Raw genomic sequence first — 14,994 nt, forward strand, 5'->3', positions numbered from 1 at the left:
AATTGTACTTTTTACAACTTTTAGTATATTTTTATATTTTGTCCCTTTTTAATTGTTTTAGCGTAATATTTGTGTTTTTCGCTAGTATTTAGTTTTAAGATATAGTTTTTGCCATAGTTATTTTTATTTCTAGATTTTTAGGCTTTGCCGTAAAATCCCTTAAGTGCTTTTTCTTTAGACTAAGATTTAGGTGCTTTAGAATTTTGCGACGCCTTTTTAAGTTTTAGTACCTTTTTAAGATATTGCCATTTGAGATATAGTTTTACTTGTAAGCTTTAATATATTTAGACGCCTTTTACCTATGTATCAATTATCATTCCAATTAGTAATCTCAATTTGCGATTATAATTTTAAGTTAGTGATAGTAATAAGGTTGGGTTAGTCGAGTGTTTTTAAGTTCTATAAGTCATTTTTTTTTTATTATTTCTTATTTTTCGACGCCTTTTATTTTTCAATCCTTTTCTTTTTCTTTATCGACGCTCTTTTTTTTCTTTCTTATTTCTCGCAATTCTAGTTTTAGGACATAGACTTTTATTCTACTTCTTATCTAAATTTCTTAAAATTACGAAAATTTATTTTAAGTGGTTAAATTGATAGACATCAAAATTTTCTGGTTCGTAGTAATAGTTGGATTTGTACGTGGACCGGGTTATTGGAGCCAAACAGTACTCAATTATATTGAGACCAAACGAATCCTGCCCCTCTGCTGCATCTTTTGGCTATTCGAAACGTGGGCAAAATCAGAAAAGTCTATTAATTGGATAACTTATATAATTTTTGTTTCCTTTTAAAAACTAATAGGATATTCAGTGAATGCACCGAGGAAGACGTTCACCACCTTTTGTACGTTCACCACCTGTAACTAGATCAAGACATTTAGCAAATATTACCGCCGTTGATTTTTCTTTAGAATCGTCATCCAGTCAACCAATGAAAGGACCCGTTCATATACATTATAAACGATTCACAATAGTTGATTACATTGCGAGGTATTTGACCTCTATATGATACATTATACAAACATTGCATTCGTTTTTAAAAGACAATCTTTCTTTACATCGAAAATTGACAGGCATGCATACCATTTCATAATATCAACTATCCAACTATAAATTGATTTAATAATAATCTTTGATGAACTCAATGACTCGAATGCAACGTTCTTCGAAATATGCTATGAAAGACTCCAAGTAATATCTTTAAAATGAGCAAATGCACAGCGGAAGATTTCTTTAACACCTGAGAATAAACATGCTTTAAAGTGTCAACCAAAAGGTTGGTGAGTTCATTAGTTTATCATAATCATTTATTTCCATCATTTTAAAAGACCACAAGAATTTCATTTCCAGTTCTCATAAATATACGTCCCATGCATAGAGACAAAAATAATCATTCATATGGTGAACACCTGGTAACCGACATTAACTAGATACATATAAAAATATCCCCTATCATTCCGGGATCCTCCTTCGGACATGATATACATTTCGAAGTACTAAAGCATCCGGTACTTTGGATGGGGTTTGTTAGGCCCAATAGATCTATCTTTAGGATTCGCGTCAATTAGGGTGTCTGTTCCCTAATTCTTAGATTACCAGACTTTAATAAAAAGGGGCATATTCGATTTCGATAATTCAACCATAGAATGTAGTTTCAATTACTTGTGTCTATTTCGTCAAACATTTATAAAAGCGCATGTATTCTCAGTCACAAAAATATAAAGGGTAAAAAGGTAAATGAAACTCACCATACTCTATTTCGTAGTAAAAATACATATAACGTCATTGAACAAGTGCAAGGTTGGCCTCGAATTCACGAACCTAAATTAATTATATATATTTATGTGTTGGTCAATATTTGTCTAACAAATTAGGTCAAGTTATAGTGTACCACAATTCTAATGCTCGAGACTAATATGCAAAAGTCAACAAAAGTAAATTTGACTCAAAATAATTTCCAAAAATGTATACATGATTAATATATAGTTTAAATATCGTCGTTTTATATTTTTAAATATTTTTAAAAGATTTAATAGAGTAAATAATATAATTTATTTATTAATAAATAAAGTTTTATATTAAATTTATATAATAAAATATACTTTTATATATATTAAGTAATAAAATTTATAGGGTTCATTTAATATCATAAAGATAATATGATAGGTATTATTAAAGTAAGTTATTACACATAGTAAAATATGTTTGTATCACATATTTATTTGATAAAATAATATCTATAATGTTAGTAAGTAAAAGTTGTATTATTTTGTAATAATAATTATTATTATAAAAATATCAATATTTATAATTACAAAGATGACATTATGATAAAACGATAATTCTAATTATGATAACTTTAATATTTACAATAATTTTTAATATTATCTTTAAAATAATAATTCTATTTAAAATAATAATAATAATGATATTTTATAGTAACAATGACATTTCTATTAAAATGATAATTTTTGTTAAAATGATAGTTTTAATACTAACGATACTTTTAATAATAATAGTAATGATAAAAATAATAAGAATGATAATTTTATCTAAATCAATATCATATAATATTTTAATTTCATCATGATACTCTTACCCATTATTTCCTAATCATTTCGTTTAATAGCTTTTAATCGTCTTTTATATCGTGTTCATAATAATGATAATAATAGTAATCAAAATAATTAGGTGTTACAAATATTTGTTTTAATTACACTAATATTAATAATGATAGTTACTATGACATTATTAATGATAATACTAATAATTATCTTAATGATAATATAGTAATAACAATAATAACAATAACAATAACCATTTTTAAATAATGATATATATTAATAATAATAATAATAATAATAATAATACTAATAATAATAATAATAATAATAATAATAATAATAATAATTGAATAATAATAATAATACTAATTATAACTTTAACGATAATAACGATAGTAATAATAAAATAAAATAAAAATAACATTTTTTAATGATAAATCCCTTTTATTGATAAAGATAATAATAATGATAATAATAAGATAAAACTAGAACGACGATAAAAACGACGATAATAATAATCATTTTTTAATAATATTATCGAAAATTCAATTGATTATAACTTCTAATCCGTTCATCGAAACCATTCGATATCTAAAGGAAAAGTTCTTAATTTTTCGCTAGCTTTCCAAGGACATGCATATCTTATACCTTATCTCAACCGCAAGTGTAACTAATTCAAGATTCAACCTAACCTGTCTAAGGGCAATATCAAAAGTACAAGCATGCATAATTCTAAATACTCGAGCACTAGTCAGGGATACACTATTAGTATGTAAAAGTTAAATTATGAGTACTCACGTATCAATATTGAGATTCAATATTGCAGGAAAGGTACGTAGACGCAACGGAAATGATAAAACTATATTGACCTCACGAGCATACCCATGAACCATACTCAATCACCTCCATAGCTATAACCCATAATTTCCTTAATCCTATCCCACTCGATAAACAACTTCGAAATCACTCGGACAGCACTCCGTCGTAATATTTTATGTATACTAATAATATCTTGAAATAATACGGAGTAAATATATATATGTAAATCGATTGAGAGAGTTTAGAGAAAAATATTTTCAAGTTTCTATGAAATATTGAAATCTATTGAATTCTATTTATAATAGATTTTTGAATTATTAAAGTGAATTATTAAAGTATGAATTATTAAAGTGAATTATTAAAGTATGAATTATTAAAGTGAATTATTAAAGTATGAATTATTAAAGTGAATTATTAAAGTATGAATTATTAAAGTTAAAGTAAAGTAAAAATAAAGTAAAGGTAAAGTTTAAGTATAGTAAAAGTATAAAACTATGTATGTATAATACGTGTATAAATATATATAATATTAATTTAAATCGTTATATATACTTAATAAAATAAAATATAAATATCGTTATCTTTATCATACTAGTTAAGTAATGAGTTGTCAAAAGTGGTTCTAGATATTTATATACGTTTTAATAATAAAGTTCTTTTTAAACTGAAAACGTTTTTGTACGTTTGAAACTAAATAGATCAATCGAGTCTTTATGAGATTCAATCTTCCACTATCCTTTGTCTAGTTCTCAATGATTCACAATTTATTCTTATTTATAAATCACTTTACCATTTTCCGAATATTGTTAAAATGGAAAGATTTCTCAAATCAACGTGGGCCTTTCAACAGAGACTTGTAATCATAATTCAATATATCTGATAATTCAATCATTTGATCTTATCTTCTAATTCCATTGATAAATATTTTGAAACAGATACAATCATATAAAGTATTTAATCAAATATTTTTGTTTACATTTCAAGTTATAATATATACACATATGCATATATAATCATATTCGTTTAATGGTTCGTGAATCGTTGGAACTTGGTCGAGGTTGAATGAATGTATGAACATAGTTTAAAATTCTTGAAATTTAACTTAACAAATATTGCTTATCGTGTCGGAAACATATAAAGATTAAAGTTTAAATTTGGTTGGAAATTTCCGGGTTGTCACAGTACCTACCCGTTAAAGAAATTTCGTCCCGAAATTTGCGTGGAAAGGTCGTGAATGATAATAAGTATGTTTTCATGATGCATACGGGCTGAAAATTAGAGTTTTATCATCAGCGAATAATTTGGATAAACAATCCATTTATATGAAGAGTACGAATGAAGCTAACATAGAAGAGTGAAATGAGTAAGTGTAGATTCATCTTATCATTTGACGTAGATATGATTGATTCCCAGATTTCAAGGGATTTGAAGAAAATCTTCTTAATAAGATTTGACTCTCCGGTAATCAAGGGAATTAGGATCCGCTTTAAATGCGATCGTCCATTTTAATTGTTCTGTCGGAGATTTTCTTATAAATTCACCTCCTTCATTTCCTTACAACTCACACCTTCTGTTGATGCATTTTATGCAAGTCCCTAGACATCTACCCACGTCCATTGCAGGTACAACAGTTTACAGGCCATCATGATTGCTCGTTATTATCATATCCGTGTTTGTATGTGGTTACAGGAACTGCAGGAATGAGATTTAGATGTTTGATTATGTTAGACTTAGTCAGACGTACGAGTGAAGCCTCACTAGTACGGCTGACAGTCTCATACGCACGGTTGATGCTGAGCTAAGTCACAATTACAACCTAAATGAGAAGACACGAGTGAGTGATCACCCGTACAGCTGATGAAGCCAACTCGTACGTGTGATGAATGAATCGTATGGGTGAGTCAACAGAAGAGGTATATAAAGTCTTATGTTCTTCATTTTAGGTTAAGCCTCTCATTTGTTACACACACTCATATCTAGTGAGCTCCTCCGATTCTCTCTCAGTCCAAATCACCCAAGTGGTGAATAATAGCTCTAGGTGTTGATCTAATCACACTTGATTTAGTTGTGGTTTGACTAAATTAATAAAAAAAACTTAACCTATTCACTAGAGGGTTTGATTCACTTATTCCGCCATTGTGTGAGTTAAATCTGTTGATTTCTAAGTTCCTAGTCATGTTTTATCTCCTTCTATTCTTTCCCCCTCAACTCATATTTTAAAGTATTCATCAATATGCTCCATCCAGTTCTGATTCTCGATATACTTCTAACTTTCATATCGGTCATTCTTCTTTTTCATCTACCGCCGGAAGAATCTATTTACTTCTACTATACTCTTGGGTTTATAGTGTTTCTAGTGCTCCCGTGTCTTTATATTGCTATATACATCGATATATATGGTTTATAATTTCTGGTTTATCGTTGGGCTTTATATGTTCCCTTATATTTCAAAGTCTCTGCTTCTGTCTTCTATAATCATTATCATTCACATTTAATGCTCTCTTTTATTTGCTGCAATTTATACCCCAATTTCTATTTCGGAGTTTTGTCCTTTCGTTTCTTCTTCTTGCGATTAAGCACCGCTTGTAATGGTCCAGAATTCACAGATATGAATTTCGGAATGAACATTGTTAATGTTCTAGGAAGGAAATTGTGATGGCACGATCATCAAGAAATATTTTCTTGATATTTTAGTGGTTAAATAGAATACAAGAGTTGTATAACATGGCACATGATGATGTTATGATCTGTGAATCATCACGTTCCATTTAGAAACTCAGCATGACTTATTGTAATATAATCACATTGATCAAGTATCATTATATTATACTAATTCATGCTTCAGTTCCCAACACTACTTCAAAATATTCCTATTTTAAACTTGAATGTTTCAGAATTTAGAAACTAAAATAGTTTCTTTTATGATGTAATACAGATAGCGCGAAGAGGTAAATGATTTCAAATAAGAAAAATTAAGAAAATATCTTCAGAAATATGGAGGATATTTATAATGAAAGATATGATGATATTTTAGAATTTCTAATATCAGAGGATGATGAAGAATATTGTCCGCAGGGGTTTAGAGTCAGGAGCAAGGTATTCGTTAATGACTTCAGTAGGTACTGAATCATTTGGATCCTTTGAAGTCAGGTTCAGTCTTTGTAATTTGTCCACAGCCTCCTTCCTACTTTGCTCAATCCGTTTTCCAGTTCCAAAACTTCTATTTTTCTGCGCTTTGCCAGCACACTTCATCATTATCATTAAGCTTTTACCGTTTAAAGTCGTTTATAGTTTTTGCTGCTTCATCAGCATTTTTTTTCCATTTTCGGAGAACCAATTCGTAGTTCGGAGTGTTTTTCAGAAATTCACATTCAAATTAAGTCCAGAAGATAGACGTTATATATACACATATAACTGTTGGCGTAGACATGCTGCGAGATTTCAAAATACTGATTGCTAATTCCCAATGATTCGTATGGCAATTCTCATTACAAGATGCGAATGAGTAAATGATGGGGTTTCAATAAATAATTATAATGACTTTTTGGAGAGGCTAAAGTCAAAGGGTAATGAAGTTGTTCGTACATCTGCTAATAATGTGGTGGAATGTAAAAGGTTCCCTGGTAACGATGGTGTATATCTCAAGGTTATAATAAAGTTAGTCTGACTGAAAAGTCGAAGTTGACTTGCTGGAGCTGTGACCAAACTGGCTACTTTGAATAGGAGTCGCAAAGTTATTTTTGTTAATAAATGCCAAAGAATCTGACGCGGATACGTTGTTTAAACTTTTACTTTGGTTTCAAGAGTTTTTTTCCTGTACATAACTGTGGGTAACATGTGGTTGGATCATCATCTCGATTGCTCATCATTCGAAGTGTCTTCAGAAATTTTCGAAGGGTTTGAACACAGATTGTAATCGTTAACATACATTTGATGTTCTAACACAGTTTTGAAGTCAAAATATAGCTTGTGAAAGATGTAAGGATCTAAGAGTGATGATTTTGGTCATATCTCGAGTTGAATTTTGAGATTTCAAAATCAGAATATGTAATTAAATTTTGAATGAGTATGGTTGTTTTAATTTCTATAAAAGAATGTATATTGTTGTGAAAACAGGGAGTATAATGGATGATTTGCTGAATCAGATTCAAAGAATGTAACATATTATTTGTGAATTTATATATCTCTCGGGTATTACCTACCCGTTAAAAAAAAATTTCACAATTAATATTTTGTACAAAAGAATTTTATTACAGTCTTTATGAAAATATATATATATGTATATTTTCTTCAGATGTAACATAGATTTAATGAGTTAATGTTAAATTAAACTCATTTGATTTACGGTTGAAACTAGAATTGAATAATCCCTAAAGGCTTTAAAAAGTACATAACTTTTACGCAGTATTTCTTTAATGACATTGAAATTATGAATCAATACTTCGTTATTTGTTGATGTATGATGTTCGGTTCATGAAATTCTTGTGAATTTCGCAAAGTACGAATGATGTTATCTGAAAAGTTTCGGGTACATCGATGATGAAAGTGTAAAATCAAGTATATACTTGATTTATTATGAATTGGAATTTGTTGAATCGCAACAGAGATTGTAGTTAACGCTGGTTAAGTTACGGCCGAAGGACGTACATTATTGCATATTTGTAATATGAATTAACCGAGTAGTTAAGATTCACACACAATAGCTTAGCACAGAAAGATTTATTTCAAAATATATATATATATATATATATATATATATATATATATATATATATATATATATATATATATATATATATATATATATATATATATAATATACATATAATTTCTTCAGAGGGAATGAGTTAATTCTTCATAACTCGTTGATACAATATACACGTTATTGATTCGTAATGATGTCCACAGTGATTCTTGAACTGACGGAGTTTGTGATGTTATCGGTGTTGTTGATTCGGATGTTGACTGTACTGACGATGCTGGTAACGCTGACGGTACTGTTGATGCTGTTGGTAAAGCAAGTTTAGCTTGTTAATCACACACCATTTTTGTCAGGGTTTCTAGTCTTCCTTCTATCATTTTGGTTCGCTTAACTGATTTATGGTTAGAGCTAGATTAGATAATCTCTAAGACTTTAGAGATTACATAATTGCCGCGGAATGTTTCTCCAATGAAGTTATGAATTAATACTTCGTCAGTTATTGTTGTTGGTACTCCTTGGTATCTATGGTGCGTATGATGTTGATGCCCGTGGGACAGATTGTGAAGTTGAGGTTTACGACGCGGTTGTGGTTGGAGGTAGTAATGGTACTATTGGCGTTGATGATGGTGGTACTGGTTATGCTGCTGATGCTGCTGCTGGTGTTTGTAATCTCTGCACCATATTCTCCAAAGCCACTACCCGAGCGCGAAGCTCGTTGACTTCTTCTATTACACCGGGGTGATTGTCGGTTCGGACGAGCGAATAAATAAAATCTAAAATTTGATGTAATATATAATCGTGATGATATACTCTGGAAATGAGCGAGAACATGGTATTTCGGACAGGTTTGCCGGTAAGTGCTTCAGGTTCTTCATCAAGAGGGCAATGTGGTGGATGGAAGGGATCACCTTCTTCTTGTCTCCAATGATTGAGGAGGCTACGAACCCATCCCCAATTCATCCAGAATAGGTGATGACTGATTGGTTGATCTATTCCGGTCACACTGCTTTCGGAGCCTGAATGGGATTCCATTTCGGAATCTGAGTGACTTGAACTGATGACGAATTCCATTTCGTACGATTGGATAAAGGATTTTTTTTTCGATATGAAATGATTTTGGCTAACGGATGGTATTCTAATTACATAGAATATATATATATATATATATATATATATATATATATATATATATATATATATATATATATATATATATATATATATATATATATATATATATAGATCAAAAGATTTCGTAGATTACGGAGGACTTTGCGGGATATGTCAGGAAAAATTTAAAGTAATAGATACGATAAGTTATGATTTAGCAGATATGCTAAGATATGAATTTTTTTCTATACACTATTCATGCAATCAATGCAGCAAGACGTGTCTTAGACTAAAAATGATAAGCAGGTAATTTCCTGAGGATGATAAGTAGTTAATATTCGACACAAAATGATAAGCAAAACTTTTGACATGCAGACACGGTCGAAGTCCAGACTCACTAATGCATCCTATCGACTTATCAGTTAGACACACTAATGCAGACCTGGTTCGCTAAGACCACCGCTCTGATACCAACTGAAAGGACCCGTTCATATACATTATAAACGATTCACAATAGTTAATTACATTGCGAGGTATTTGACCTCTATATGATACATTATACAAACATTGCATTCGTTTTTAAAAGACAATCTTTCTTTACATCGAAAATTGACAGGCATGCATACCATTTCATAATATCCACTATCCAACTATAAATTAATTTAATAATAATCTTTGATGAACTCAATGACTCGAATGCAACATTCTTCGAAATATGCTATGAAAGACTCCAAGTAATATCTTTAAAATGAGCAAATGCACAGCGGAAGATTTCTTTAACACCTGAGAATAAACATGCTTTAAAGTGTCAACCAAAAGGTTGTTGAGTTCATTAGTTTATCATAATCATTTATTTCCATCATTTTAAAAGACCACAAGAATTTCATTTCCAGTTATCATAAATATACGTCCTATGCATAGAGACAAAAATAATCATTCATATGGTGAACACCTGGTAACCAACATTAACTAGATACATATAAGAATATCCCCTATCATTCCGGGATCCTCCTTCGGACATGATATACATTTCGAAGTACTAAAGCATCCGGTACTTTGGATGGGGTTTGTTAGGCCCAATAGATCTATCTTTAGGATTCGCGTCAATTAGGGTGTCTGTTCCCTAATTCTTAGATTACCAGACTTTAATAAAAATGGGCATATTCGATTTCGATAATTCAACCATAGAATGTAGTTTCAATTACTTGTGTCTATTTCGTCAAACATTTATAAAAGTGCATGTATTCTCAGTCCCAAAAATATAAAGGGTAAAAAGGTAAATGAAACTCACCATACTGTATTTCGTAGTAAAAATACATATAACGTCATTGAACAAGTGCAAGGTTGGCCTCTAATTCAAGAACCTAAATTAATTATATATATTTATGTGTTGGTCAATATTTGTCTAACAAATTAGGTCAAGTCATAGTGTACCACAATCCGAATGCTCGAGACTAATATGCAAAAGTCAACAAAAGTAAATTTGACTCAAAATAATTTCCAAAAATCTATACATGATTAATATATAGTTTAAATATCGTCGTTTTATATTTTTAAATATTTTTAAAAGATTTAATAGAGTAAATAATATAATTTATTTATTAATAAATAAAGTTTTATATTTAATTTATATAATAAAATATACTTTTATATATATTAAGTAATAAAATTTATAGGGTTCATTTAATATCATAAAGATAATATGATAGGTATTATTAAAGTAAGTTATTACACATAGTAAAATATGTTTGTATCACATATTTATTTGATAAAATAATATCTATAATGTTAGTAAGTAAAAGTTGTATTATTTTGTAATAATAATTATTATTATAAAAATATCAATATTTATAATTACCAAGATGACATTATGATAAAACAATAATTCTAATTATGATAACTTTAATATTTACAATAATTTTTAATATTATCTTTAAAATAATAATTCTATTTAAAATAATAATAATAATAATGATATTTTATAGTAACAATGACATTTCTATTAAAATGATAATTTTTGTTAAAATGATAGTTTTAATACTAACGATACTTTTAATAATAATAGTAATGATAAAAATAATAAGAATGATAATTTTATCTAAATCAATATCATATAATATTTTAATTTCATCATGATACTCTTACCCATTATTTCCTAATCATTTCGTTTAATAGCTTTTAATCGTCTTTTATATCGTGTTCATAATAATGATAATGATAGTAATCAAAATAATTAGGTGTTACAAATATTTGTTTTAATTACACTAATATTAATAATGATAGTTACTATGACATTATTAACGATAATACTAATAATTATCTTAATGATAATATAGTAATAATAATAATAACAATAACAATAACCATTTTTAAATAATGATATATATTAATAATGATAATAATAATAATAATAATACCAATAATAATAATAATAATAATAATTGGATAATAATAATAATACTAATTATAACTTTAACGATAATAACGATAGTAATAATAAAATAAAATAAAAATAACATTTTTTAATGATAAATCTCTTTTATTGATAAAGATAATAATAATGATAATAATAAGATAAAACTAGAACGACGATAAAAACTGTAGTGACCCGAACTTTTCCATGTTTATATATATTAATTGAGATTGATATTTACATGATTAAATGTTTCCAACATGTTAAGCAATCAAACTTGTTAAGACTTGATTAATTGAAATATGTTTCATATAGACAATTGACCACCCAAGTTGACCGGCGATTCACGAACGTTAAAACTTGTAAAAACGACATGACGATATATATATGGATATACATATGGTTAACATGAGATTATGATAAGTAAGTATCTCCATAAGTATATTAACAATGAGTTATATACATATAAACAAGACTACTAACTTAAGGATTTCGAAACGAGACATATATGTAACGATTATCGTTGTAACGACATTTAAATGTATATATATCATATTAAGATATATTAATATATCATAATATCATGATAATATAATAATTTAACATCTCATTAGATATAAGAAACAATGGGTTAACAACATTAATTGAGATCGTTAACTTAAAGGTTTCAAAACAACACTTACATGTAACGACTAACGATGACTTAATGACTCAGTTAAAATGTATATACATGTAGTGTATTTAGATGTATTAAAATACTTTTGGAAGACTTCAAGACATATATCAAAACACTCATACTTAACGAAAATAGTTACAGTTACTTTCCCATTCTTTTCTTTCATCAAGAATTCTAGTCGTATTCTTACCCGTATTATACACAGCTTCAAAACGTACTTACTATAGGTATATACCAATAGGAACTAGCATGGGATTCCACTATTGATTATGTCATGTATGACTAATCAATTTTAACTTCTACCATGAGCTAGTCAACTAACTAGAACTCCTTTTAACCCCACTCACCACTCACCAATTACCACTCATCATTCACTCCATTTCACTTCCAATTCTCTTTCTAATTCTCTCTCAACACACACACACACTATTATGAACGTATTTTTCCAGTAGTTAATCATCATCTTCATCAAAAATCACTTCAAGAATCAAGTTATAATCATCATAGGAAGAACACTTCAAGAACACTTCAAAAATCCCTTCAAGTTTACTAATTTACTTCCAAGATTTCTAATCCATTCCAAGTAATCATCTAAGATCAAGAAACCTTTGTTATATACAGTAGGTTATCTTTCTTATTCAAGGTAATATTCATATTCAAACTTTGATTCAATTTCTATAACTATAAACTATCTTAATTCGAGTAAAAATCTTACTTGAACTTGTTTTTGTGTCATGATCCTACTTCAAGAACTTTCAAGCCATCCAAGATCCTTTGAAGCTAGATCATTTCTTGTCACTTCCAGTAGGTTTACCTACTAAACTTGAGGTAGTAATGATGTTCATAACATCATTCGATTCATATATATAAAACTATCTTATTCAAAGGATTAAACTCGTAATCACTAGAACATAGTTTAGTTAATTCTAAACTTGTTCGCAAACAAAAGTTAATCCTTCTAACTTGACTTTTAAAATTAACTACACACATGTTCTATATCTATATGATATGCTACCTTAATGATTTAAAACCTGGAAACACGAAAAACACCGTAAAACCGGATTTACGCCGTCGTAGTAACACCGCGGGCTGTTTTGGGTTAGTTAATTAAAAACTATGATAAACTTTGATTTAAAAGTTGTTATTCTGAGAAAATGATTTTTATTATGAACATGAAACTATATCCAAAAATTATGGTTAAACTCAAAGTGGAAGTATGTTTTCTAAAATGGTCATCTAGACGTCGTTCTTTCGACTGAAATGACTACCTTTACAAAAACGACTTGTAACTTATTTTTCCGACTATAAACCTATACTTTTCTGTTTATATTCATAAAATAGAGTTCAATATGAAACCATAGCAATTTGATTCACTCAAAACGGATTTAAAATGAAGAAGTTATGGGTAAAACAAGATTGGATAATTTTTCACATTTTAGCTACGTGAAAATTGGTAACAAATCTATTCCAACCATAACTTAATCAACTTGTATTGTATATTATGTAATCTTGAGATACCATAGACACGTATACAATGTTTCGACCTATCATGTCGACACATCTATATATATTTCGGAACAACCATAGACACTCTATATGTGAATGTTGGAGTTAGCTATACAGGGTTGAGGTTGATTCCAAAATATATATAGTTTGAGTTGTGATCAATACTGAGATACGTATACACTGGGTCGTGGATTGATTCAAGATAATATTTATCGATTTATTTCTGTACATCTAACTGTGGACAACTAGTTGTAGGTTACTAACGAGGACAGCTGACTTAATAAACTTAAAACATCAAAATATATTAAAAGTGTTGTAAATATATTTTGAACATACTTTGATATATATGTATATATTGTTATAGGTTCGTGAATCAACCAGTGGCCAAGTCTTACTTCCTGACGAAGTAAAAATCTGTGAAAGTGAGTTATAGTCCCACTTTTAAAATCTAATATTTTGGGATGAGAATACATGCAGGTTTTATAAATGATTTACAAAATAGACACAAGTACGTGAAACTACATTCTATGGTTGAATTATCGAAATCGAATATGTCCCTTTTTATTAAGTCTGGTAATCTAAGAATTAGGGAACAGACACCCTAATTGATGCGAATCCTAAAGATAGATCTATTGGGCCTAACAAACCCCATCCAAAGTACCGGATGCTTTAGTACTTCGAAATTTATATCATATCCGAAGGGTGTCCCGGAATGATGGGGATATTCTTATATATGCATCTTGTTAATGTCGGTTACCAGGTGTTCACCATATGAATGATTTTTATCTCTATGTATGGGATGTGTATTGAAATATGAAATCTTGTGGTCTATTGTTACGATTTGATATATATAGGTTAAACCTATAACTCACCAACATTTTTGTTGACGTTTAAAGCATGTTTATTCTCAGGTGAATACTAAGAGCTTCCGCTGTTGCATACTAAAATAAGGACAAGATTTGGAGTCCATGTTTGTATGATATTGTGTAAAAACTGCATTCAAGAAACTGATTTCGATGTAACATATTTGTATTGTAAACCATTATGTAATGGTCGTGTGTAAACGGGATATTTTAGATTATCAATATTTGATAATCTACGTAAAGCTTTTTAAACTTTTATTTATGAAATAAAGGTTATGGTTTGTTTTAAAAATGAATGCAGTCTTTGAAAAACGTCTCATATAGAGGTCAAAACCTCGCAAC

Source organism: Rutidosis leptorrhynchoides, chromosome 3 (genome assembly GCF_046630445.1).
Source record: "Rutidosis leptorrhynchoides isolate AG116_Rl617_1_P2 chromosome 3, CSIRO_AGI_Rlap_v1, whole genome shotgun sequence".
Classification (NCBI taxonomy): Eukaryota; Viridiplantae; Streptophyta; class Magnoliopsida; order Asterales; family Asteraceae; genus Rutidosis; species Rutidosis leptorrhynchoides.